Source organism: Oncorhynchus masou, chromosome 29 (genome assembly GCF_036934945.1).
Source record: "Oncorhynchus masou masou isolate Uvic2021 chromosome 29, UVic_Omas_1.1, whole genome shotgun sequence".
Taxonomy (NCBI): domain Eukaryota; kingdom Metazoa; phylum Chordata; class Actinopteri; order Salmoniformes; family Salmonidae; genus Oncorhynchus; species Oncorhynchus masou.
In genome coordinates, this window is record NC_088240.1 from 2,382,949 (window position 1) to 2,410,002 (window position 27,054).

General features: G+C 47.2%; 1 pseudogene; it reads left to right on the forward strand.

The window, feature by feature from the left end:
* The first annotated feature begins 370 nt into the window (after window positions 1-370).
* Window positions 371-27,054, forward strand: part of LOC135521388 (trichohyalin-like) — a 49,531-nt pseudogene continuing 22,847 nt past the window's right edge.

Here is a 27,054-nt window from a genome sequence, read left to right on the forward strand (position 1 = left end):
AGAGTCAATGAGTAACGATAACATGGCTATATACACAGGGTACCAGTACTGAGTCAATCAGTCTCATGGGGTAGAAGCTGTTTGGTTACTATTCACAACTATCAGTCTCATGAGTCGAAGCTGTTTGGTTACTATTCAACTAACTATCAGTCTCATATACAGCTGTTTGGTTACTATTCAACTACTATCAGTCTCATGAGTCGAAGCTGTTCAGGTCCTGTTGGTTCCAGACTTGGGCACCGGTACCGGCCTTCTTCATGACTGTGTTGGTGTGTTTGGACCATGATACATCCTCAGTGATGAGTTGTTTGACTTGTAATTCCTCCCCAGCTTCCTGAGTCTCTGAGCGGGTTGACTGTCTAGGACCAGGATGGAGACGGCGCTGTTGGATGGCTGGAAGGAGGAGATGGCGGAGCTGAGGGCGGAGGTGTACGCCTGCAGAATGAGCTGGCTGAGAGTCACGCTGGGAGTAGAAGCTGTTTGGTCACGTGCCCAGGCCCTCACAACTAGGGTGAGTCTCCCCATGGGTGAGTCCCCACCTCCCCAGGCCCTCACAGACAGGGTGGTCCTCCCCAGGTTCCAGACAGGGTGAGTCCCCACCTCCCCAGGCCCTCACAGACTGTGTTGGTGTGTTTGGACATCAGGGTGAGTCCCCACCTCCCCAGGCCCTCACAGACAGGGTGAGTCCCCACATCCTCAGCCCTCATGTGAGAGTGAGTCCCCACCTCCCCAGGCCCTAAGCCCTCACCTCCCCCAGGCCCTCACAGACAGGGTTCCACCTCCCCAGGCCCTCACAGGGGGTGAGTCCCCACCTCCCCAGGCCCTCACCAGGATGAGACCTCCCCAGGCCCTCACAGTTGGATGGCTGGCCCTCACAGGGTGAGAGGTCACCCAGGGTGAGTCCCCCTGAGGCCCTCACAGGAGGGTGTCCCCACCTCCCCGCCCTCACAGACAGGGTGAGCTGGCCCTCACAGACAGGGTGAGTCACCTCCCCAGGCCCTCACAGACAGGGCTGGAGTCACGTGCCCAGGCCCTCACAGACAGGGTGAGTCCCCACCTCCCCAGGCTCTCACAGATTGCAGAAAGGGTGAGTCCCCACCTCCCCAGGCCCTCACAGACAGGGTGAGTCCCCACCTCCCCAGGCCCTCACAGACAGGGTGAGTCCCCACCTCCCCAGGCCCTCACAGACAGGGTGAGTCCCCACCTCCCCAGGCCCTCACAGACAGGGTGAGTCCCCACCTCCCCAGGCCCTCACAGACAGGGTGAGTCCCCACCTCCCCAGGCCCTCACAGACAGGGTGAGTCCCCACCTCCCCAGGCCCTCACAGACAGGGTGAGTCCCCACCTCCCCAGGCCCTCACAGACAGGGTGAGTCCCCACCTCCCCAGGCCCTCACAGACAGGGTGAGTCCCCACCCCCAGGCCCTCACAGACAGGGTGAGTCCCCACCTCCCCAGGCCCTCACAGACAGGGTGAGTCCCCACCTCCCCAGGCCCTCACAGACAGGGTGAGTCCCCACCTCCCCAGGCCCTCACAGACAGGGTGAGTCCCCACCTCCCCAGGCCCTCACAGACAGGGTGAGTCCCCACCTCCCCAGGCCCTCACAGACAGGGTGAGTCCCCACCTCCCCAGGCCCTCACAGACAGGGTGAGTCCCCACCTCCCCAGGCCCTCACAGACTGGGGCCAGGGTGAGTGAATGGGGCCAGACCTCCCCAGGCCAGACCTCAACACTGTTGAGTGGAGAATGGGGCCAGACCTCAACACTGTTGAGTGGAGAATGAGGCCAGACCTCAACACTGTTGAGTGGAGAATGGGGCCAGACCTCAACACTGTTGAGTGGAGAATGGGGGCCAGACCTCAACACTGTTGAGTGGAGAATGGGGCCAGACCTCAACACTGTTGAGTGGAGAACCTCAACACTGTTGAGTGGAGAATGGGGGACCTCAACACTGTTGAGTGGAGAATGGGGCCAGACCTCAACACTTTGAGTGGAGAATGGGGCCAGACCTCAACACTGTTGAGTGGAGAATGGGGCCAGACCTCAACACTGTTGAGTGGAGAATGGGGACCTCAACACCAGACCTCAACACTGTTGGAGAATGGAGAATGAGTGGGGCCAGACCTCAACACTGTGAGTGGAGAATGGAGAAGTGGAGAATGGGGCCAGACCTCAACACTGAGTGGAGAATGGGGCCAGTTGAGTGGAGAATGGGGCCAGACCTCAACACTGTTGAGTGGAGAATGGGGCCAGACCTCAACACTGAGTGGAGAGTGGGTTGAGTTCTGGTCTTCTGGAGAAACCTACATTTTCTGGAGTCGAGGCTTTCTTTTAGGACGGACCCCATTTAGTGGACTGGTTGGTTGTTTGGTTGTTATGCTTTTGGTCGACCCAGATTGTTTTAGTCGAGCAGTAACAAAAAAATATATATATATAAATACAAATACATACAGTTGAAGTCGGAAGTTTACATACACCTTAGCCAAATACATTTAAACTCAGTTTTTCATAATTCCTGACATTTAATCCTAGTAAATATTCCCTGTTTTAGGTCAGTTAGGATCACCACTTTATTTTAAGAATGTGAAATGTCAGAATAATAGTAGAGAGAATTATTTATTTCAGCTTTTATTTCTTTCATCACATTCCCAGTGGGTCAGAAGTTTACATAAACTCAATTAGTATTTAGTAGCATTGCCTTTAAATTATTTATCTTGGGTCAAACGTTTCAGGTAGCCTTCCACAAGCTTCCCACAGTAAGTTGGGTGAATTTTGGCCCATTCCTCCTGACAGAGCTGGTGGAACTGAGTCAGGTTTGTAGGCCTCCTTGCTCGCACACGCTTTTTCAGTTCTGCCCACACATTTTCTACAGGAATGAGGTCAGGGCTTTGTGATGGCCACTCCAATACCTTGACTTTGTTGTCCTTAAGCCATTTTGCCACAACTTTGGAAGTATGCTTGGGGTCGTTGTCCATCTGTGTTGGAACACAGGAGTGATGGTTGCTGATAATGGGCCTCTGTACGCCTATGTAGATATTCCATTAAAAATCAGCCGTTTCCAGCTACAAAAGTCATTTACAACATTAACAATGTCTACACTGTATTTCTGATCAATTTGATGTTATTTTAATTGACAAAAAAAATGTGCTTTTCTTTAAAAAACAAGGTCATTTATAAGTGACCCCAAACGTTTTGAACAGCAGTGTAACTAACTCTCTGTCTCTATCCCCTGGTTAGCTGTCCCAGTCCCTGGACCCATCCCTGTGTGTGCCTCTGCGCCCGGACAGTGACTTGAGAAGGAAGATGCGAGATGGCAGAGAGAGGGAGGCCCGGCAGGCTCTACTCATCCACAAACTGCAGAACAAGGTCAGGGTTTAAAGGGTTGGCGCTGATTGGGTTATAATGGACTTGTACATGGCAATGGGGCAGCAGGGTAGCATAGTGGTGAGAGCGTTGGACTAGTAACCGAAAGGTTGCAAGTTCAAACCCCCGAGCAAATCTGTCGTTCTGCACCTGAACAGGCAGTTAACCCACTGTTCCTAGGCCGTCATTGAAAATAAGAATTTGTTCTTAGCTGACTTGCCTCGTTAAATAAAGGTTAAATAAAATAAAATATATTTTAAGAGCATAAAGTCATCAAGTCAATGATCAGCGACTGAGCAGAATTATATAATATATAATATAATAAACATGGCCGTGAAAATAATTGTTGCTCCCTTGTTTCCACTGTGATCATATGGTCTGTTGTCAGGTGGTTGAATACCGGGATCGCTGTCAGGGTTTGGAATACCAGGTGAAGACTGAAGAAAGAGAGCTTCTGAAACGTGAGGTGAGAGAGGGAAATCTGTCATTGGATGAATACTGTATTTAACCACGTCAAACTCCATTAAGATATTGAATCTCTTTTTCAAGCTCTTGATGACGTGTGTTTTTCAATGCTGTAGTCTATTGAATCTGCATATCAGCAGAGAGGAAGAGGCGACACCGATAAAAAAAATCTGTCTGTTTTTTTCGCGATGAGATGAGAGAGAGTCGGATTTGTTTAAAAAAAATATGAATAGCTTATTTGCTATGTGTGGCTTATTTGATCGAATAGAAGTGTTGTAATGATTTGGTCGTTACGAGTGTACTGATATAAGTAGGAATTGTGACATCTTGACAACTTTGAGAAAAAAACACTTTATATCAGCGTTGTGCCTGGTTGCCACAAGGTACCACAGACACAAAGTCATAAACCCATGCTATTTATACTATTTATTTTCTTAAAATGGGATTTTAAACCTAACCCTAACCACACTGCTAACCTTACGCCTAACCTTAAATTAAGACCGACAAGCAAATGTTTGTTTTCATGACTTTTTATGATGTAGCCATTTTGAATTTGTGGTAACTAGTGGAAACCGTTGTGCCTGTTGTAAACACGCATATCTGCTCTCTTATTGGCTAGAATGGTCCCACCTGATCTCGCCTCCTTCTGACTGCCTTCCATTCCCCCCCCCATTGTTAGAGCGACCACTACAGTATCAAGTCAATAATCTAATCTGTGATATCAGTTAATTTGGGTTTGTCTTCTTCTGTTGTGTTGTTGTGCAGAGGAGGATCAGGGATGAGCACAGTGACTCCCTAGAGAGCGCCCTCATCAGGCTGGAGGAAGAACAGCAGAGGTGGGTGGGACACATTGTGTCTGACAGTTGTGTTAAAACAGACACAGAAGCTCTAACTGCGTTTGGGTTGAATAAATCACAGTTAAAGAAGATGTCAGAGTTGGAAATGTTGTTAACTGTGTCAGAGCGTTGTCAACAACTCTTTTCAGACCAGGTAGGTATTAGTCTTCCCAAAGTCAATCCAAAACTTCATTTATTGATAAGACAGAGAGCAGAATGTGCCATCCATGGAGTTAGACTCAACCACTACTTCCATGGTAATCGTCCCAGTCGTTTACTGGCCTACCAGCTGCGCAGTAATGATCAATTAACTGATATAGCAACTATTGAATCTGAAACTGTGGAATTACAATCAGAACCCAAATGAATGAATGAAATATTCTCCTGCTTCTTCATTTGGGAGAGATGTGAATACATCTCATTTAGCTTTTATTAAAAAAGGTAAGAATGCCGTGTCCTCACTCTCCTCCTGTTTGATAAATATCGACATTAAACTGTTCATCTCCAGACTTACTTACCCACACGGACCAAAGCGGTTTGTTAAAAACCGTTTCTCTTCAGATAACCTCGGTCGACTATTACATGTCTTAGATGCTTCATCAGAACCAACAGCTCCTTGGCTGTATTATGTCTCGAGGCAGAACAAAGTTTTAATAGACTAGATGGGCATATCTCTGGTCTGTCTTGGAACATATGGGAATTGGCTCCAATTGTATTAATATGATTAAAGTATATATATCTCTCAGTCATAGTTATAACAGGTAATATCTACTCTGTTCAAAATCACTAGAAGCAGCAGACGAGGCGATGCAATTTCTCCTTTGAAATTTTTGTTATACATTGGAACACCTGGCAATTCCTCAATCGAAAGAAAGACACCAATTTCCCTCAAATCTACTGATCACTTCATCTCATTATACGCAGATTATATTTTACTATATCTAGACCATGTATCTCAATCACTCCCAAACACATTGAAAATCACAGATCAATTGAGCTTTATCTCATGTTATAAAGATAAGCGTCCCTACTGCCTCTCAAGACCCCGATGAAGGACTCTATCTCTACTTTTAAATATTTGGAATCAAATCAAATGTATTTATAAAGCCCTTCTTACATCAGCTGATATCTTAAAGTGCTGCCCAGACACCCAGACACCCAGCCTAAAACCCCAAACAGCAAGCAATGCAGGTGTAGAAGCACAGTGGCTAGGAAAAACTCCCTAGAAAGGCCATAACCTAGGAAGAAACCTAGAGAGGATCCAGGCTATGAGGGGTGACCAGTCCTCTTCTGGCTGTGCCGGGTGGCGATTATAACAGAACATGGCCAAGATGTTCAAATGTTCATAAATGACCAGCAGGGTCAAATAATAACAATCACAGTGGTTGTAGAGGGTGCAACAAGTCAGCACCTCAGGAGTAAATGTCAGTTGGCTTTTCATAGCTGATCATTCAGAGTATCTCTACCGCTCCTGCTGTCTCTAGAGAGTTGAAAACAGCAGGTCTGGGACAGGTAGCACGTCCGGTGAACAGGTCAGGGTTCCATAGCCGCAGGCAGAACAGTTGAAACTGGAGCAGCAGCATGGTCAGGTGGACTGGGGACAGCAAGGAGTCATCATGCCACATAGTCCCGAGGCATGGTCCTAGGGCTCAGGTCCTCAGAGAGAGAGAAAGAGAGAATTAGAGAGAGCATACTTACATTCACACAGGACACCGGATAAGACAGGAGAAGTACTCCAGATATAACAAACTGAACCTTGCCCCCCGACACATAAACTACTGCAGCATAAATACTGGAGGCTGAGACAGGAGGGGTCAGGAGACACTGTGGCCCCATCCGATGATACTCTCGGACAGGGCCAAACAGGCAGGATATAACCCCACCCACTTTGCCAAAGCACAGCCCCCACACCACTAGAGGGATATTTTCAACCTCCAACTTACCATCCTGAGACAAGGCCGAGTATAGCCCACAAAGATCTCCGCAATGGCACAACCCAATTCGGGGGCGCCAACCCAGACAACAGGAAGATCACGTCAGTGACTCAACCCACTCAAGAGACGCACCCCTCCTAGGGACGGCATGGAAGAGCACCAGTAAGCCAGTGACTCAGCCCCTGTAATAGGGTTAGAGGCAGAGACTCCCAGTGGAAAGAGGGGAACCGGCCAGGCAGAGACAGCAAGGGCAGTTCGTTGCTCCAGAGCCTTTCCGTTCACCTTCACACTCCTGGGCCAGACTACACTCAATCATATGACCAACTGAAGAGATGAGTCTTCAGTAAAGACTTAAAGGTTGAGACCGAGTTTGCGTCCCTCACATGGGTAGGCAGACCATTCCATAAAAATGGAGCTCTATAGGAGAAAGCCCTGCCTCCAGCTGTTTGCTTAGAAATTCTAGGGACAATAAGGAGGCCTGCGTCTTGTGACCGTAGTGTACGTGTAGGTATGTACGGCAGGACCAAATCAGAAAGATAGGCAGGAGCAAGCCCATGTAATGCTTTGTAGGTTAGCAGTAAAACCTTGAAATCAGCCCTTGCCTTGACAGGAAGCCAGTGTAGGGAGGCTAGCACTAGAGTAATATGATCAAATTTTTTGGTTCTAGTCAGGATTCCAGCATCTGTATTTAGCACTAACTGACGTTTATTTAGTGCTTTATCCGGGTAGCTGGAAAGTAGATTATTGCAGTCGTCTAACCTAGAAGTAACAAAAGCATGGATACATTTTTCTGTATCATTTTTGGACAGAAAGTTTCTGATTTTTGCAATGTTACGTAGATGGGAAAAAGCTGTCCTTGAAACAGTCTTGATATGTTTGTCAAAAGAGAGATCAGGGTCCAGAGTAACGCCGAGGTCCTTCACAGTTTTATTTGAGACGACTGTACAACCATTAAGATGAATTGTCAGATTCAACAGAAGATCTCTTTGTTTCTTGGGACCTAGAACAAGCATCTCTGTTTTGTCCGAGTTTAAAAGTAGAAAGTTTGCAGTCATCCACTTCCTTATGTCTGAAACACAGGCTTTTAACGAGGGCAATTTTGGGGCTTCACCATGTCTCATTGAAATGTACAGCTGTGTGTCATCAGCATAGCAGTGAAAGTTAACATTATGTTTTCGAATGACATCCCTTAGAGGTAAAATATATAGTGAAAACAATAGTGGTCCTAAAACGGAACCTTGAGGAACACCGAAATTTACAGTTGATTTGTCAGAGGACAAACCATTCACAGAGACAAACTGATATCTTTCCGACAGATAAGATCTAAACCAGGCCAGAACTTGTCCGTGTAGACCAATTTGGGTTCCCAATCTCTCCAAAAGATTGTGGTGATCGATGGTATCAAAAGCAACACTAAGGTCTAGGAGCACGAGGACAGATGCAGAGCATCCGTCTGACACCATTAAAATGTCATTTACCACCTTCACAAGTGCAGTTTCAGTGCTATGATGGGGTCTAAAACTAGACTGAAGCATTTCGTATACATTGTTGCTTTCAGGTCCACGTGGAAGAAGTGGTATGGGGAGGGTTTTCTGGGTGGGGCAGATAGAGATGTGGGGCTGGAGGAGTGACTGACAAGAAACCCTAGATGCTGTGGGGAGGGGTGGAAAACATGGTTTCAGGGTGGGGGGCAGGATGTGTGTGGTTGGATGGAGACATGTTGGATGGGTGTGGATGGGGGGGGCAGGAAGAGAGGTTGGATGGAGACGTGGGGTTGGAGGAACAGGAAGAGAGGTTGGATGGAGGCGTGGGGTTGGAGGAACAGGAAGAGAAGTTGGATGGAGACGTGAGGTTGGGGGAACAGGATGTAGGGTGGCTCACCACATTAGGTTTCTTTATCTTTATATATTGACTGTGTTATAACTTTTACAACTTTTATATGATCAATACTTTTATTTTGTTTATGTACTTTTTTCTAAATGTTTTAGTTTCTTTTTGAGTGTCAGCTCACAGGTATATATGATATAAACTGCCTGTTAAATCATAGGAATGTGTCTATAGTACCTGTAACCACCATACATTTACATTTACATTTAAGTCATTTGGCAGACGCTCTTATCCAGAGCGACTTACAAATTGGTGAATTCACCTTATGACATCCAGTGGAACAGCCACTTTACAATAGTGCACCACTATAGATATATTTATTTTGTTAAGACACAATCAATATAATAAGGTACCTTGACAACATGGTGACGCTTAATTCCCTTTGTGTGTGTTGGGTGTGTTTGGTGTGTTTGGGTGTGTTTGGGTGTGTTGGGTGTGTTGGGTGTGTTTGGGTGTGTTTGGGTGTGTTTGGTGTGTTTGGGTGTGTTTGGGTGTGTTTGGGTGTGTTTGGGTGTGTTGGGTGTGTTTGGTGTGTATGGGTGTGTTTTGGTGTGTTTGGGTGTGTTGGGCGTGTTTGGGTGTGTTGGGTGTGTTTGGGTGTGTTGGGTGTGTTTTGGTGTGTTTGGGTGTGTTTTGGTGTGTTTGGGTGTGTTGGGTGTGTTTGGGTGTGTATGGGTGTGTTTGGGTGTGTTTGGGTGGGTTTGAGTGTGTTTGGGTGTGTTGGGTGTGTTGGGTGTGTTTGGTGTGTTTTGGTGTGTTTGGGTGTGTTTGGTGTGTTTGGGTGTGTTTTGGTGTGTTTGGTGTGTTTGGGTGTGTTTTGGTGTGTTTGGGTGTGTTGCGTGTGTTTGGGTGTGTTTGGTGTGAGCAGGAGTGTAGGGCTGGCAGAGCTGAACTCTCTCCTTCGTGGCCAGCTCAGCCAATCAGGCCAGGTAAATGAAGCACTGAGAGAGGACCTTTGCAAACTGACTACCGATTGGTCCAAAGCGGTGGAGGAGGCGGGACTGAGGGAGATGGAGTGGCAGAAAGAGAAAGAGGTAGACTGATTGACAAAGACTGAATAGGAGATGTGTTTCATTGTTGTTTCATGTTACCTAAGTTACTGGAGTTGTGTCATCATGCATCTTTCTTCCCCTCTTCTCTCTCTCTCTTCTTCTTCAGCGACTGACCGGTCATGTCGACCGGGGGCAGAGTCGTCTGATGTCCATGTGGGGAGATGTGGTCACTCTGAGACGACACTGTCACACTGTGAAGACTGCCACTGACAGGTGAGGTAAACTGATGCCTGGAAAACAATTCAAACCAGTATCTTAAACTCCATCTCTACGGTTGTGTCTGAAGTGGCACCCTACTCCCTATATAGTGCACTACTTTTGACTAGAGCACTGGTTTAAAGAGCCCTATGGCTCTGGTCTAAAGTCATGCACTGTATAGGGATTAGAGTGCCATTCTGGACGTACTTCTGATATATAGTCCAGTTGATAATGATTTGTTGTTTGTCCCACCCACAGGGACCTCTGGGAGATTAGAGCTGAGTTCTCTCGTCTGTCTTCCTCTCTCCTCTCCCACTGTGGTTCAGTGGTGTCTCTATCTCTACGGCCCAGTGACCCTACAACCAGCCTCCATCCTGCTCCCCGCTCTGCCTCCGCCCCACCCCACTCCTCCACCCTGGGCTCACCTCCTCTCTCCTCCACCCTAGGCCCTCTCTCCTTGCAGGATCTGGACCACGAACAGAAGGAGAGAGAGCAGGAGAGAGAGAGGGAGAGAGAGAAGGAGAGAGAGAGGGAGCTGACAGAGCTCAGAGCCCTCTATGAAGCTGAGACCCTGCATCTGAATAACAGGTCAGACTAAAAGGTTACTCCAGCCGTAAAGGGAGCACCCTGCCCTGCCTTTCCTGCATTCACCATCTGAAAACAATACTCACTGCTTTGGTTGTGTCCCAAATGGCACATTATTCCCTGTATAGTGCACTCTCTTTGACCGGGGGGCTCTCCCTTTGACCGGGGGGCACTCTCTTTGACCGGGGGGCTCTCCCTTTGACCGGGGGGCTCTTCCTTTGACCGGGGGCTCTCCCTTTGACCGGGGGCACTCTCTTTGACCGGGGGGCACTCTCTTTGACCGGTGGGCTCTCCCTTTGTCCAGGGGGCTCTCTCTTTGACCGGGGGGCTCTCCCTTTGACCGGGGGGCTCTCCCTTTGACCGGGGGTTCTCTCTTTGACTCGGGGGCTCTCCCTTTGACCGGGGGGCTCTCCCTTTGACCGGGGGGCTCTCCCTTTGACCGGGGGTTAGCACTTCCTGGGAACAGGGTTGCATTTGGGACACAGACCTTTGTCTCTGCTTCAGACATTATTCCCTGTATAGTGCACTCTCTTTGACCGGGGGGCTCTCCCTTTGTCCAGGGGGCACTCTCTTTGACCGGGGGGCTCTCCCTTTGACCGGGGGTTCTCTCTTTGACTCGGGGGCTCTCCCTTTGACCAGGGGGCTCTCCCTTTGACCGGGGGGCTCTCCCTTTGACCGGGGGTTAGCACTTCCTGGGAACAGGGTTGCATTTGGGACACAGCCTTTGTCTCTGCTTCAGACATGATACATCCTGTTTCTCATTGTCTAGAGGTAGACAGTGTTGTTTCTGCACACCTCCAACCGTCCTCCTCTCACTCTGCATCTACAGGATCTCAGAGTTATCTCGTACCATTCAGGATCAAAAGATAGAACGACAGGAGGAGGCGAGGAAGATGGAGCGGGGGATGGCTTCGGAGAAGAAAGAGGAGAGAGAAAAGGAGAGACAGACAAACACAGAGAGAACTCTAGAGTGCGTCTATCAGGCCGTTCTAAAACTGGTGAGACTGACCGCTCGGATCAGAATATACATTCGGGAAGTATTCAGACCCCCTGACATTTTCAACATTTTGTTACGTTACAGACTTATTCTAAAGTTAATTAAATTAAATTGTTTTTTTTCTCTACAGATTATACTCCATAATAACAAAGCGAAACAGGGTTTTTATACATTTTTGCTAATTTATAAAAATATAAAAAATGAAATATCACATTGACATAAGCATTCATTTGTTGAAGCACCTTTGGCAGCGATTACAGCCTCAAGTCTTCTTGGGTATGACGCTACAAGCTTGGCGCACCTGTATTTGAAGAGTTTCTCCCATTCTTCTCTGCAGATCCTCTCAAGCTCTGTCAGGTTGGATGGGGAGCGTTGCTGCACAGCTATTTTCAGGTCTCTCCAGAGATGTTCGATTGGGTTCAAGTCCAGGCACTGGCTGGGCCACTCAAGGACATTCAGAGACTTGTCCCCAAGCCACTTCTACGTTGTTATGGCTGTGTGCTTAGTGTCGTTGTCCTGTTGGAAGGTGAACCTTCGCCCCAGTCTGAGATCCTGAACACTCTGGGTCAGGTTTTCATCAAGGATCTCTCTGTAATTTGCTCCATTCATCTTTTCCTTGATCCAGACTTGTCTCCCTGCTGCTGAAAAACATCCCCACAGTATGATCCTGTCACCACCATGCTTCACAGTAGGGATGGTGCCAGGTTTACTCCAGATGTGGCGCTTGGCATTCAGGCCAAAGAGTTCAATCTTGGTTTCATCAGATCAGAGAATTATGTTTCTCATGGTCTGAGAGTCCTTTAGGTGCCTTTTGGTAAACTCCAAACGGGCTGTCATGTTCCTTTTACTGAGGAGTGGCTTCAGTCTGGCCACTTTACCATAAAGGCCTGCTTGGTGGAGTGCTGCAGAGATGGTTGTCCTTCCGGAAGGTTCTCCCATCTCCACAGAGGAACTATAGAGCTCTGTCAGAGTGCCTATTGGGTTGTTAGTCACCTCCCTGACCAAGGCCCTTCTCCCTGATTGCTCAGTTTGGCCGGACAGCCAGCTCGAGGAAGAGTCTTGGTGGTTCCAAACATCTTCCATTTAAGAATGATGGAGGCCACTGGGTTCTTGGGGACCTTCAATGCTGCAGAAATGTTGTGGTACCCTTCCCCAGATCTGTGCCCCGACACAATCCTGTCTCGGAGCTCTACGGACAAATCTTTCAACCTCATGACTTGGTTTTTGCTCTGACATGCACTGTCAACTGTGGGACCTTATATAGACAGGTGTGTGCCTTTCCAAATCATGTCCAAACAATTGAATTTACCTCAAGTGGGCTCCAATCAAGTTGTAGAAACATCTCAAGGACGATCAATGGAAACAGGATGCACCTGAGCTCCATTTTGAGTCTCATAGTAAAGGGTCTGAATACTTATGTAAATAAGGTATTTCTGTTTTTTATTTTTTATAAATTTGCTAAAATTATTATTTTTAACTGTTTTCGCATTGTCATTATGGGATATTGTGTGTCATTTAAAAAAATAAAATAAATGAAGAAAATATTTAATCCATTTTAGAATAAGGCTATTTACAAATCCATTGTTTTGGTTCCCTTCTGTCTACTACATAGGAATGAACACATCCCCCAGCCCACTGTATTGGTCCATTAGAATAGCCTGTTTAATGTTATAAATGAACACATCCCCCAGCCCACTGCATTGGTCTATTAGAATAGCCTGTTTAATGTTATAAATGAACACATCCCCCAGCCCACTGCATTGGTCTATTAGAATAGCCTGTTTAATGTTATAAATGAACACATCCCCCAGTCCACTGTATTGGAATAGAATAGCCTGTTTTACATATATTCTGTTGTTTCTCTTGTCCAGTCCAAGGTGCTGAGCTCCCAGAGTCTGGATGGACAGAGTAGCAGTAGCCATACTCTGTCTCTGTCCAGTGATTGGTTAGGACCAGACCTGTTGACTAGAGGGCTAACCCAGGTGCTGGCTGTATTGGCCCAGGCTGAGACCAACCTGCTGTGGCGGCACCAGGAAGTACAGGTCTGTTGATGACATGTATCTGTCCCGCTGTTTGAAGACGGCACCCAGCAGGCCAAGCGTGTTCTACTGATGTCATTTCAACCTGTTTTTCCTCCTGGGTAGCGAAGATAGCTCTTCCTTTTTCACCATGAACCAGTTAAGACCAAACAACCAACCAGGGGCCATGTCTCATCCCTCCAGGAGGCTGCGGCTAGCCTGCGGAGGCTGGGGGAGGAGAGAGCAGGACTGGAACAGAGAGTCAGACAGCTGGAGACTGACATAGAGGAGAGGCAGAAACAGAGCCTGTATGAAGAACAGGAGCTCACTCACATTCAGGACATGTTACTCAGGTAGGACATGTTACTCAGGTAGGACATGTTACTCAGGTAGGACATGTTACTCAGGTAGGACACTCAGGACATGTTACTCAGGTAGGACATGTTACTCTGTTAGGACACTCAGGACATGCTACTCAGGTAGGACACACAGGACATGTTACTCAGGTAGGACATGTTACTCAGGTAGGACATGTTACTCAGGTAGGACACTCAGGACATGTTACTCAGGTAGGACACTCAGGACATGTTACTCAGGTAGGACATGACATGTTACTCAGGTAGGACATCAGGACATGTTACTCAGGTAGGACACTCAGGACATGTTACTCAGGTAGGACACTCAGGACATGTTACTCAGGTAGGACACTCAGGACATGCTAATCAGGTAGGACACACAGGACATGTTACTCAGGTAGGACATGTTACTCAGGTAGGACACTCAGGACATGTTACTCTGGTAGGACACACAGGACATGTTACTCAGGTAGGACACACAGGACATGCTACTCAGGTAGGACATGTTACTCAGGTAGGACACTCAGGACATGCTACTCAGGTAGGACACACAGGACATGTTACTCAGGTAGGACATGTTACTCAGGTAGGACATGTTACTCAGGTAGGACACTCAGGACATGTTACTCAGGTAGGACACACAGGACATGTTACTCAGGTAGGACATTCAGGACATGTTACTCAGGTAGGACATCAGGACATTACTCAGGTAGGACACTCAGGACATGTTACTCAGGTAGGACACTCAGGACATGCTACTCAGGTAGGACACTCAGGACATGCTACTCAGGTAGGACACACAGGACATGTTACTCAGGTAGGACACACAGGACATGTTACTCAGGTAGGACATGTTACTCAGGTAGGACATGTTACTCAGGTAGGACATGTTACTCAGGTAGGACACTCAGGACATGTTACTAGGACAGGTAGGACATGTTACTCAGGTAGGACACACAGGACATGCTACTCAGGTAGGACATGTTACTCAGGTAGGACACACAGGACATGTTACTCAGGTAGGACACACAGGACATGTTACTCAGGTAGGACACAGGACATGTTACTCAGGTAGGACACACAGGACATGTTACTCAGGTAGGACATGTTACTCAGGTAGGACATGTTACTCAGGTAGGACACTCAGGACATGTTACTCAGGTAGGACACTCAGGACATGCTACTCAGGTAGGACATGTTACTCAGGTAGGACACACAGGACATGCTACTCAGGTAGGACACACAGGACATGTTACTCAGGTAGGACACACAGGACATGTTACTCAGGTAGGACATGTTACTCAGGTAGGACATGTTACTCAGGTAGGACACTCAGGACATGTTACTCAGGTAGGACACACAGGACATGCTACTCAGGTAGGACACACAGGACATGTTACTCAGGTAGGACATGTTACTTAGGTAGGACACACAGGACATGTTACTCAGGTAGGACATGTTACTCAGGTAGGACATGTTACTCAGGTAGGACATGTTACTCAGGTAGGACATGTTACTCAGGTAGGACACTCAGGACATGTTACTCAGGTAGGACATGTTACTCAGGTAGGACACTCAGGACATGTTACTCAGGTAGGACACACAGGACATGTTACTCAGGTAGGACATGTTACTCAGGTAGGACATGTTACTCAGGTAGGACATGTTACTCAGGTAGGACATACAGGACATGTTACTCAGGTTGATGACATGTTTGTGTTGTCAGGACATGCTGCTGTGTAGGTCAGGACATGTTTCAGGTGGTTGGACATGTTATGCTGGATAGGACATGTTTTGTGACATGTACTGGTAGGACACACAGGACATGTTACTCAGGTAGGCAGGACATGTTTCTGTTGATGGACATGCTGTTGTTGATGTTGATGTTGTTTGTGCTGTTGACATGTTTCTCAGGTAGGACACACAGGACATGTTTCCAGGCTGTTGTTTCTGGATGTTGTTACTGCTGTTTGTTGTTGCTGTTAATGTTGATGTTGTTTGTTGTCAGTGAGAGAGAGACAGGACATCCCTGAGGAGTCAGCTGGAGGACAGAACAGAGACAGACTGAGGTAGGATGGAAGGAGGACAACAGGACTGAGACTGGAGGTAGGAGAGGGAGGAGGAGCAGAGGAATGAGCTGGAGAGCAGGATGAGGTAGGACATGTTACCAGGTCCAGGTTACTGTAAAGTTACTGTAAATCACTTTGTGACAACTGTTGATGTTATGAGGGCTTTATAAACCATTTGATTGACAGGTTGGAGGACGGACCTGGTAGAGAATGCCCATCTCAGGAGCGTCAGGACTTGTATCCGCATGGAGCTGCATGTTCTACAGGGAGAGCTGCTCAGAGAACAGCTGGACAGGAGCGGGCAGAGGAGGACAGGCTGCTGATCTAGGGATGACGCTCAGGACATGTTACTCAGCTAGGACACCTCTGACCTATAACTTCTTAGAGTCTTAGGTAGGACATCAGGACATGCTCTGTGTATTTAGTCAGGACATGTTTACATGATTGGTAGGACATGTTACTCAGGTAGGACCAGGCGGCCTGGGACACTCAGGACATGTTACTCAGGTAGGACACTCAGGACATTACTCAGGTAGGGAATATACTTCAGGGGACACACAGGACATGTTATCCTAGTTGTTTGAGCGTTGGGCCAGGTAACAGGAAAGGTTACTTGGTCGGACATGTTGACAAGGTAGGACATCTGTCGTTCTGCCCCTGAACAAGGCAGTTAACCCACATGTTCCCCGGTAGGACGTCTCAGGTAGGAAACTCAAATAGGAATTTGTTCTTAACTGACTTGCCTAGTTAAATAAAATGTTATGATGGTGACGCTCAGGACATGTTAAAGCCAGGACACTACATTCAGGTGGACATGAAACAGTAGGACCACAGGACATGTTTTAGGAAGGACTGTATTTCTGAATGATTGGTCATCAAATGTGATCTAGGACATCTTCAGGACATGTCACAACAGGTAGGACAAACACAGGTAGGACTTAAACTCAGGTAGGACACACACATTATTGTTATTTCAGGTAGGACATGTTACATCAATATAGACAAGAACATGTTACTCAGGTAGGACACAAGGACATGTTACTCAAAAGATAAGGTGGACATGTTACTCAGGTAACCTGGACATGTCCAATCAGGTAGGACAGATCAGGACATGTTACTCAGGTGGCCCTACAGAAAACACTCACAGGACATGTTACTCAGTTTGCTGTTCACTCAGGACATGTTACTCAGGTAGGACACCATGACATGAACAAAGGTAGATCTCAGAAGACCCAAGATTAAGACATGTTGACTTGCATGACACTGGACATGTTACTCAGGTAGGACACTCAGGACATGTTACTTGGTGGACATCAGGACATGTACTCAGGTAGGACAAATGTCTACTAAATGGAGAAAGTTCAGCACTGTTTACTCTTCCTAGGACTGGACATGTTACTCAGGTAGGACACACAGGACATGCTACTCAGGCAGAATGTTAATCAGGTAGGACATCCTAGAGTACTCAGGTAGGACAAAGGACATGTTACTCTGGAACATGCTACAGGACATGTTACTCAGGTAGGACATGTTACTCAGGTAAAACACTACAGGACATGTTACTCAGGTAGGACACCAGGACATGTTACTCAGGTAGGACACACAGGACATGTGCACTCTGAGGTAGGACACTCAGGACATGCACCAGGAGGACACACAGACATCTACTGGCAGGAAATAGGACATGTGGATGGAGGACACTACAGGACATGTTCAGGAAGGACACACAGGACATGTACTCAGGAGGACAAACAGGACATGTTACTCAGCAACATCAAACATGCTACTCATCCCACATGTTACAGGTGGACATGTATGGTGGACGGAACATCATGGTAGGACAGCTGGACATGCTGCCTCAGGTAGGACATGTTACTAGGTAGGACATGTTACTCAGGTAGGAAACAGGACATTACTCAGGTAGGACATGTTTTCAGGTAGGACATGTTACTCAGGTAGGACATGTTACTGCCAGGTAGGACACTCAGGACATGTTACTCAGGTAGGACACAACAGGACATGCTACCCAAAACACAGGAATGCTACTAGGTCAGGACACACAGGACATGTTACTCAGGAGGAACAGGACATGTCACTCAGGTAGGACATGTTACTCAGGTAGGACATGTTACCAGGTTGACATGTTACTCAGGTAGCATGACACTCAGGACATGTTAGCAGGTAGGACACCAGACATCTACCAAGGACACACAGGACATGTTACCAGGTAGGACATGTTTTGTAGGAACACAGGACATGTTAATCAGGTAGGACATTACTCAGGTAGGACATGTTACTCAGGTAGGACACTCAGGACATGTTACTCGGGTAGGACATGTTACCAAAGGAGGGGTCAGGACATGTTATTAAATCCAGGTAGGGTTCAGGACATGTTACTCAGGTAGGACACCTAGGACATGTTACTCAGGTAGGACACTCAGACTGGTAGGACAGTGACATGTTACTGTTTAGGACAGTGTTCAATAGGACACACAGAACATGTTAGTTGTTTGTGACATGTTACTGAGTTTAAGCAGACATGTTTGTCTGGGTTGGACATGTTACTCTGGACACACAGGACATGTTACTCGGGTAGGAATGACTAAATGTAGGACACACAGGACATGTGACTCAGATAGGACAGATCAGGACATTTAACCAGGACATGTTACTCCAAAGGTAGGACATACAGGACATGTTACTCAGGTAGGACATACAGGACATGTTACTCAGGTAGGACATACAGATCATGTTGCTGTTGATGTTGTTTGTGTTATTGATGCTGCTGTGTGTTGTTGATGTTTTTGTGTGTCAGTGAAGAAGATGTTCATTGAGGAGTCAGCTGGAGGAAGAAAGACAGATGAGGGAGGAAAGGACATGTCTCGACTGAGACTGGAGAGGGAGGGCCAGGAGGAGCAGAGGAATGAGCTGGAAAGTGATGAGGCCAAACGGTACATAGTCCAGGTTACTCCAAAGTTAATGGGCCAAATCACTTTGTGACAACTGTTGATGTTAATGGGCCATAAACCATGTCTGATTCCAAACTAATGGACCAAACCACGTGGTCATCTCAGTGAGCGTGATGGGCCAATCCGCATGAGCTGCATGTTCCAGGGAGAGCTGCAATGAGAACAGCTGGACAAACGGGCAGAGGATGAAGCTGCTGAAACTAGGGATGGGCCAAACCACATGTCTCTCTCAACCTCTGGGCCATAACTTCTTAGAGTCTTAGATTGAATCTGACACATGCTCTGTGTATTTAATGGTTTTTAATGATTTAAAGATTCGGCACTCTCAAAAGGCCTGGGTTTGGAGTTTTTCCCGGTCAGGGAATATGCCTTCAGTGACGGCAGGTATCCTAGTTGTTAGAGCGTTGGGCCAGTAACAGAAAGGTTGCTGAAAATAGCGAATCCCCGTGTTGACAAGGTAAAAATCTGTCGTTCTGATTGAACAAGGCAGTTATTTTCATGTTTTAGGTAGGCCGTCAAAGTAAAACGAATTTGTTCTTAACTGACTTGCCTAGTTAAATAAAAGTTATGATGGTGATCGCTCACCTGTTCTTTAGAACTACATTCAGTGGTCAGATGAAACAGATACCTGAAGTATAATTACCTGTATTTCTGAATAGATTGGTCATCAAATGTGATTAAATAATGAAAATATATCCCATTTAGCAGACGCTTTTGTCATTATTTGCAGTGTTGACCCTTCTTTTTCAAACCCTCTGCAATTCGCCCTGGCATGCTGTCAATTAACTTCTGGGCCACATCCTGACTGATGGCAGCCCATTCTTGCATAATCAATGCTTGGAGTTTGTCAGAATTTGTGGGGTTTTGTTTGTCCACCCGCCTCTTGAGGATTGACCACAAGTTCTCAATGGGATTAAGGTCTGGGGAGTTTCCTGGCCATGGACCCAAAATATCGATATTTTGTTCCCCGAACTGTTCCTGGATGGTTGGGAGAAGTTGCTCTTGGAGGATGTGTTGGTACCATTCTTAATTCATGGCTGTGTTCTTAGGCAAAATTGTGAGTGAGCCCACTCCCTTGGCTGAGAAGCAACCCCACATATGAATGGTCTCAGGATGCTTTACTGTTGGCATGACACAGGACTGATGGTAGCGCTCACCTTGTCTTCTCCGGACAAGCTTTTTTTCCGGATGCCCCAAACAATGGGAAAGGGGAATCATCATAGAGAATGACTTCACCCCAGTCCTCAGCAGTCCAATCCCTGTACCTTTTGCAGAATATCAGTCTGTCCCTGATGTTTTTCCTGGAGAGAAGTGGCTTCTTTGCTGCCCTTCTTGACACCAGGCCATCCTCCAAAAGTATTCGCCTCACTGTGCGTGCAGATGCACTCACACCTGCCTGTTGCCATTCCTGAGCAAGCTCTGTACTGATGGTGCCCCGATCCCGCAGCTGAATCAACTTTAGGAGACGGTCCTGGCGCTTGCTGGACTTTCTTGGGTGCCCTGAAGCCGCCTTCACAACAATTGAGCTGCTCTCCTTGAAGTTCTTGATGATCCGATAAATGGTTGATTTAGGTGCAATCTTACTGGCAGCAATATCCTTGCCTGTGAAGTCCTTTTTGTGCAAAGCAATGATGACGACACGTGTTTCCTTGCAGGTAACCATGGTTGACAGAGGAAGAACAATGATTCCAAGCACCACCCTTCTTTTGAAGCTTCCAGTCTGTTATTCAAACTCAACCAGCATGACAGAGTGATCTCCAGCCTTGGCCTTGTCCTCGTCAACACACATCTGTGTTAACGAGAGAATAAATTAAATGATGTCAGCTGGTCCTTTTGTGGCAGGGCTGACATGCAATGGAAATGTTTTTTTGAGATTCATTTAATTTGCATGGAAACGAGGGACTTTGCAATTAATTGCAATTCATCAGATCACTCTTCATAACATTCTGGAGTATATGCAAATTGCCATCATACAAACTGAGGCAGCAGACTTTGTGAAAATTAATATTTGTGACATGCTCAAAACTTTTGGCCACAACTGTACGTCTTTCATTATTAATGCGTAATTCCTTATGTTTTTTATGTACCACAAGTTTTTTATTTCAAAGCCTTTTTATTTAATCCAGCTCATGTCATGCTAATTGAATCCAGCTCGTGTCATGCTAATTTAATCCAGTTTGTGTCATGCTAATTTAATCCAGTTCGTGTCATGCTAATTTAATCCAGCTCATGTCATGCTAATTTAATCCAGCTCGTGTCATGCTAATTTAATCCAGCTCATGTCATGCTAATTTAATCCAGCTCGTGTCATGCTAATTTAATCCAGTTTGTGTCATGCTAATTTAATCCAGCTCGTTTCATGCTAATTTAATCCAGTTTGTGTCATGCTAATTTAATCCAGCTCATGTCATGCTAATTGAATGCTAATCCAGTTTTTTGTGTCATGAAACAACTTTGCAGACCAGCAACATGTCAAATCCTAAAACATATACTGTCAACAGAGCTCTGTGCTTTTTTACAATAGGTTACCCGGTGCTTATTATCGAAACAGGTTACAATTTGCACAACATGTTCAAATCCTAAAACATATAGGTGTCAACAGAGCTCGGTGCTTATTATCGAATACAATAGGTTACAATAGAGCTCGGTGCTTATTATCGAATACAATAGGTTACAATAGAGCTCGGTGCTTATTATCGAATACAATAGGTTACAATAGAGCTCGGTGCTTATTATCGAATACAATAGGTTACAATAGAGCTCAGTGCTTATTATCGAATACAATAGGTTACAATAGAGCTCGGTGCTTATTATCGAATACAATAGGTTACAATAGAGCTCAGTGCTTATTATCGAATACAATAGGTTACAATAGAGCTCAGTGCTTATTATCGAATACAATAGGTTACAATAGAGCTCAGTGCTTATTATCGGGTGAATACAATAGGTTACAACAGAGCTCGGTGCTTATTATCGGATACAATAGGTTACAACAGAGCTCAGTGCTTATTATCGAATACAATAGGTTACAACAGAGCTCAGTGCTTATTATCGAATACAATAGGTTACAATAGAGCTCAGTGCTTATTATCGAATACAATAGGTTACAACAGAGTCCGGTGCTTATTATTGAATACAATAGGTTACAACAGAGCTCAGTGCTTATTATCGAATACAATAGGTTACAACAGAGCTCAATAGGTGCTTATTATCGAATACAATAGGTTACAACAGAGCTTATTATCGAATACTCGGTGCTTATTATCGAATACAATAGGTTACAACAGAGCTCGGTGCTTATTATCGAATACAATAGGTTACAACAGAGCTCTGTGCTTATTATCGAATACAATAGGTTACAACAGAGCTCGGTGCTTATTATCGAATACAATAGGTTACAACAGAGCTCGGTGCTTATTATCGAATACAATAGGTTACAACAGAGCTCAGTGCTTATTATGGGGTGCAATAGGTTACAATTTCCGACTTTTTGGATATGATGGTAATGTTGTTAGAGAAAGACCCCAGTGAACGATTCAGAACATGAAGAATCATATTTGTCTTGGTAAAATGTGTTTTATTACATAAGGATCTGCAGTTTCCTCACCAAAGCGTATTTTCACCCACTCTGGGCAGAGTGGTGGACACCCTATAATATAGAGTACTTGCTTCTCTCTCCCCCATCTGTCCTCTCCTCCCTCTCTCTCCTCCCGCTTCCTCTCTCCTTCCTCTCTCCTCCTCATTCCTCTATCCTCCCTCTCCTCCATCGGTCCTCTCCTCCTTCCTCTCTCCTTCCTCTCTCCTCCTCATTCTCCATCCTCCCTCTCCTCCATCGGTCCTCTCTCCTTCTTCTCTCTTTCTCCTCCCGCTTCCTCTCTCCTCCCTCTCTCTTCCTCCTTCCTCTATCCTCCCTCTCTCCTCCCGCTTCCTCTCTCATGCATCTGTCCTCTCCTCCCCTCCCTCTCTCCTCCCGCTTCCTCTCTCATCCATCTGTCCTCTCTCCTCCCTCACTCTGCTCTTTCCTTCTCTCCAGGCCCGTGAGTCAGTGTTAACCCTTTCGTCCGGTCAAACCCTTCTGAAGAGAGAAGTGTCAGAGCACCGTGACGCCCTAGAGAAGATGGCTGCCTTAAATGAAGCCTTAGCCAAGGACAAGAGAGAGCTCAACGCCCAGGCACTACAGGTATACATTAACCCTGAGGCCCAGCCCTCGACAGGTAGACATTAACCCTGACGCCCAGCCTCTACAGGTAGACATTAACCCTGACGCCCAGCCTCTACAGGTAGACATTAACCCTGAGGCCCAGGCTCTACAGGTAGGTATTAACCCTGAGCCCAGCCTCTACAGGTAGGTATTAACCCTGAGGCCCAGCCTCTACAGGTAGGTATTAACCCTGAGGCCCAGCCTCTACAGGTAGGTATTAACCCTGAGTCCCATCTCTACAGGTAGGTATTAACCCTGAGGCCCAGCCTCTACAGGTAGACATTAACCCTGAGACCCAGCCTCTACAGGTAGGTATTAACCCTGAGAACCAGCCTCTACAGGTAGGTAGGTATTAACCCTTAAGCCCCAGGAGGCCCAGCCTCTACAGGTAGGTATTAACCCTGAGGCCCAGCCTCTACAGGTAGACATTAACCCTGAGGCCCAGCCTCTACAGGTAGACATTAACCCTGAGGCCCAGCCTCTACAGGTAGGTATTAACCCTGAGGCCCAGCCTCTACAGGTAGGTATTAACCCTGAGGCCCAGCCTCTACAGATAGGTATTAACCCTGAGGCCCAGCCTCTACAGGTAGGTATTAACCCTGAGGCCCAGCCTCTACAGGTAGGTATTAACCCTGAGGCCCAGCCTCTACAGGTAGACATTAACCCTGAGACCCAGCCTCTACAGGTAGGTATTAACCCTGAGGCCCAGCCTCTACAGGTGAGGCCCAGACATTAACCCTGAGACCCAGCCTCTACAGGTAGGTATTAACCCTGAGGCCCAGCCTCTACAGGTAGACATTAACCCTGAGACCCAGCCTCTACAGGTAGGTATTAACCCTGAGGCCCAGCCTCTACAGCTAGGTATTAACCCTGAGGCCCAGCCTCTACAGGTAGGTATTAACCCTGAGACCCACCCTCTACAGGTAGGTATTAACCCTGAGGCCCAGCCTCTACAGGTAGGTATTAACCCTGAGACCCAGCCTCTACAGGTAGGTATTAACCCTGAGGCACCCACCCTCTACAGGTAGACATTAACCCTGAGACCCAGCCTCTACAGGTAGGTATTAACCCTGAGGCCCAGCCTCTACAGGTAGGTATTAACCCTGAGGCCCAGCCTCTACAGGTAGGTATTAACCCTGAGGCCCAGCCTCTACAGGTAGGTATTAACCCTGAGACCCACCCTCTACAGGTAGGTATTAACCCTGAGGCCCAGCCTCTACAGGTAGGTATTAACCCTGAGGCCCAGCCTCTACAGATAGGTATTAACCCTGAGACCCAGCCTCTACAGGTAGGTATTAACCCTGAGGCCCATTCTCTACAGGTAGGTATTAACCCTGAGACCCAGCCTCTACAGGTAGGTATTAACCCTGAGGCCCAGCCTCTACAGGTATAAATTAACCCTGAGACCCAGCCTCTACAGGTAGACATTAACCCTGAGGCCCAGCCTCTACAGGTAGACATTAACCCTGAGGCCCAGCCTCTACAGGTAGACATTAACCCTGAGACCCAGCCTCTACAGGTAGGTATTGACCCTGAGGCCCAGCCTCTACAGGTAGGTATTAACCCTGAGGCCCAGCCTCTACAGGTAGGTATTAACCCTGAGACCCACCCTCTACAGGTAGGCATTAACCCTGAGGCCCAGCCTCTACAGCTAGGTATTAACCCTGAGACCCAGCCTCTACAGGTAGGTATTAACCCTGACACCCAGCCTCTACAGGTAGACATTAACCCTGAGGCCCAGCCTCTACAGGTAGGTATTAACCCTGAGGCCCAGCCTCTACAGGTAGGTATTAACCCTGAGGCCCAGCCTCTACAGGTAGACATTAACCCTGACGCCCAGCCTCTACAGGTAGGTATTAACCCTGAGACCCAGCCTCTACAGGTAGGTATTAACCCTGAGGCCCAGCCTCTACAGGTAGACATTAACCCTGAGACCCAGCCTCTACAGGTAGGTATTAACCCTGAGACCCAGCCTCTACAGGTAGGTATTAACCCTGAGACCCAGCCTCTACAGGTAGGTATTAACCCTGAGGCCCAGCCTCTACAGGTAGGTATTAACCCTGACGCCCAGCCTCTACAGGTAGGTATTAACCCTGAGACCCAGCCTCTACAGGTAGGTATTAACCCTGACGCCCAGCCTCTACAGGTAGGTATTAACCCTGAGACCCAGCCTCTACAGGTAGGTATTAACCCTGAGGCCCAGCCTCTACAGGTAGACATTAACCCTGAGACCCAGCCTCTACAGGTAGGTATTAACCCTGAGGCCCAGCCTCTACAGGTAGACATTAACCCTGAGACCCAGCCTCTACAGGTAGGTATTAACCCTGAGACCCAGCCTCTACAGGTAGGTATTAACCCTGAGACCCAGCCTCTACAGGTAGGTATTAACCCTGAGACCCAGCCTCTACAGGTAGACATTAACCCTGAGGCCCAGCCTCTACAGGTAGGTATTAACCCTGAGGCCCAGCCTCTACAGGGTAGGTATTAACCCTGAGGCCCAGCCTCTACAGGTAGACATTAACCCTGAGACCCAGCCTCTACAGGTAGACATTAACCCTGAGACCCAGCCTCTACAGGTAGACATTAACCCTGAGACCCAGCCTCTACAGGTATAAATTAACCCTGAGGCCCAGCCTCTACAGGTAGGTATTAACCCTGAGGCCCAGTGCTTTGTTGCACTTTTACATCGACGTTGAACATGACATGTCCACTGTCAAATAAATGTTCTACATAAATGACTGCGTCTGAATATGCTGCTGAACTGCCTCAGACATCTACTCTTACCCTCAAGCTTGAGATGGAGATGGCTGACCTCCAGGTCCAGCTACAGGGACTAGAGTCAAAGGTCGTGACCCTTCGTAGGGAGCTTCACACCCAGTCCAATGAGAGCACAGAGTTAAGGTAGGACTTGATGTGACTTCCTCAAAGTAGACAGACCTTGTTTAGACAGACATCTGTTTTGAAGACTAAATATGAACATTCATTTTCCTCAGTGCCTGTCTGTGAGGGCTGATTTGTGATCGTGAAAGTTCCATCAGTGTTCTGTAATAGCCTGTGTGTGACAATCAATCGATATCTTATCAATCAATGTATTTGGGTGTGTACAGGACTGGTAGAAGATCAGAGCTCAGCTCCCTGCAGCAACTCAGGGACAGAGAGAGAGCTGGAGAGAGGTGGAGACCATACGGGAGGAGAAGGAGAGAGGTGGAGACCCTACGGGAGGAGAAGGAGAGAGAGGTGGAGACCCTACGGGAGGAGAAGGAGAGAGAGGTGGAGACCCTACGGGAGGAGAAGGAGAGAGAGGTGGAGACCCTACGGGAGGAGAAGGAGAGAGAGGTGGAGACCCTACGGGAGGAGAGAGGAAGGGTTGGAAAACGACTGGAAGAGGTGAAGGAGAACAGTAGAGTCTTCCTCTGTATGGTTTGTGTTGCTTCTACTCACTTGATTATTTTATTGTTCTTGATGTGGGTCACAGCTGTCTGTGCAGCACGGTGCAGTGTGTGGGGAGTTGAGAGGTCTGCAGGCAGAGCTGTGCCAAGCAACAGAGCAGCAGAGGAGGGCAGAGAGAGAGACTGAGGAACTACTAAGAGAGAACCAGGATGTGGCGGGGACTGTCCTCTCACTGGAGAGAGAGAGAGACCAGCTGGGGCAGGACATTGAGGAACTCAGGTGAATATACTTGTCATGCTTTACAAATGTATAAAGGAAAAGTTACAAGCAGAAAATGTTGTAAAGAAAACACTAACTTAAAGGGATAGTTGACCCAAACATGTTTGTCCTCACCCTGTAGTCAGTCTATGTAAAAGGCTTGACAGTTTGTCCCCACCCTGTAGTCAGTCTATGTAAAGGCTTGACAGTTTGTCCTCACCCTGTAGTCAGTCTATGTAAAAGGCTTGACAGTTTGTCCCCACCCTGTAGTCAGTCTATGTAAAAGGCTTGACAGTTTGTCCTCACCCTGTAGTCAGTCTATGTAAAAGGCTTGACAGTTTGTCCCCACCCTGTAGTCAGTCTATGTAAAAGGCTTGACAGTTTGTCCTCACCCTGTAGTCAGTCTATGTAAAAGGCTTGACAGTTTGTCCTCACCCTGTAGTCAGTCTATGTAAAAGGCTTGACAGTTTGTCCTCACC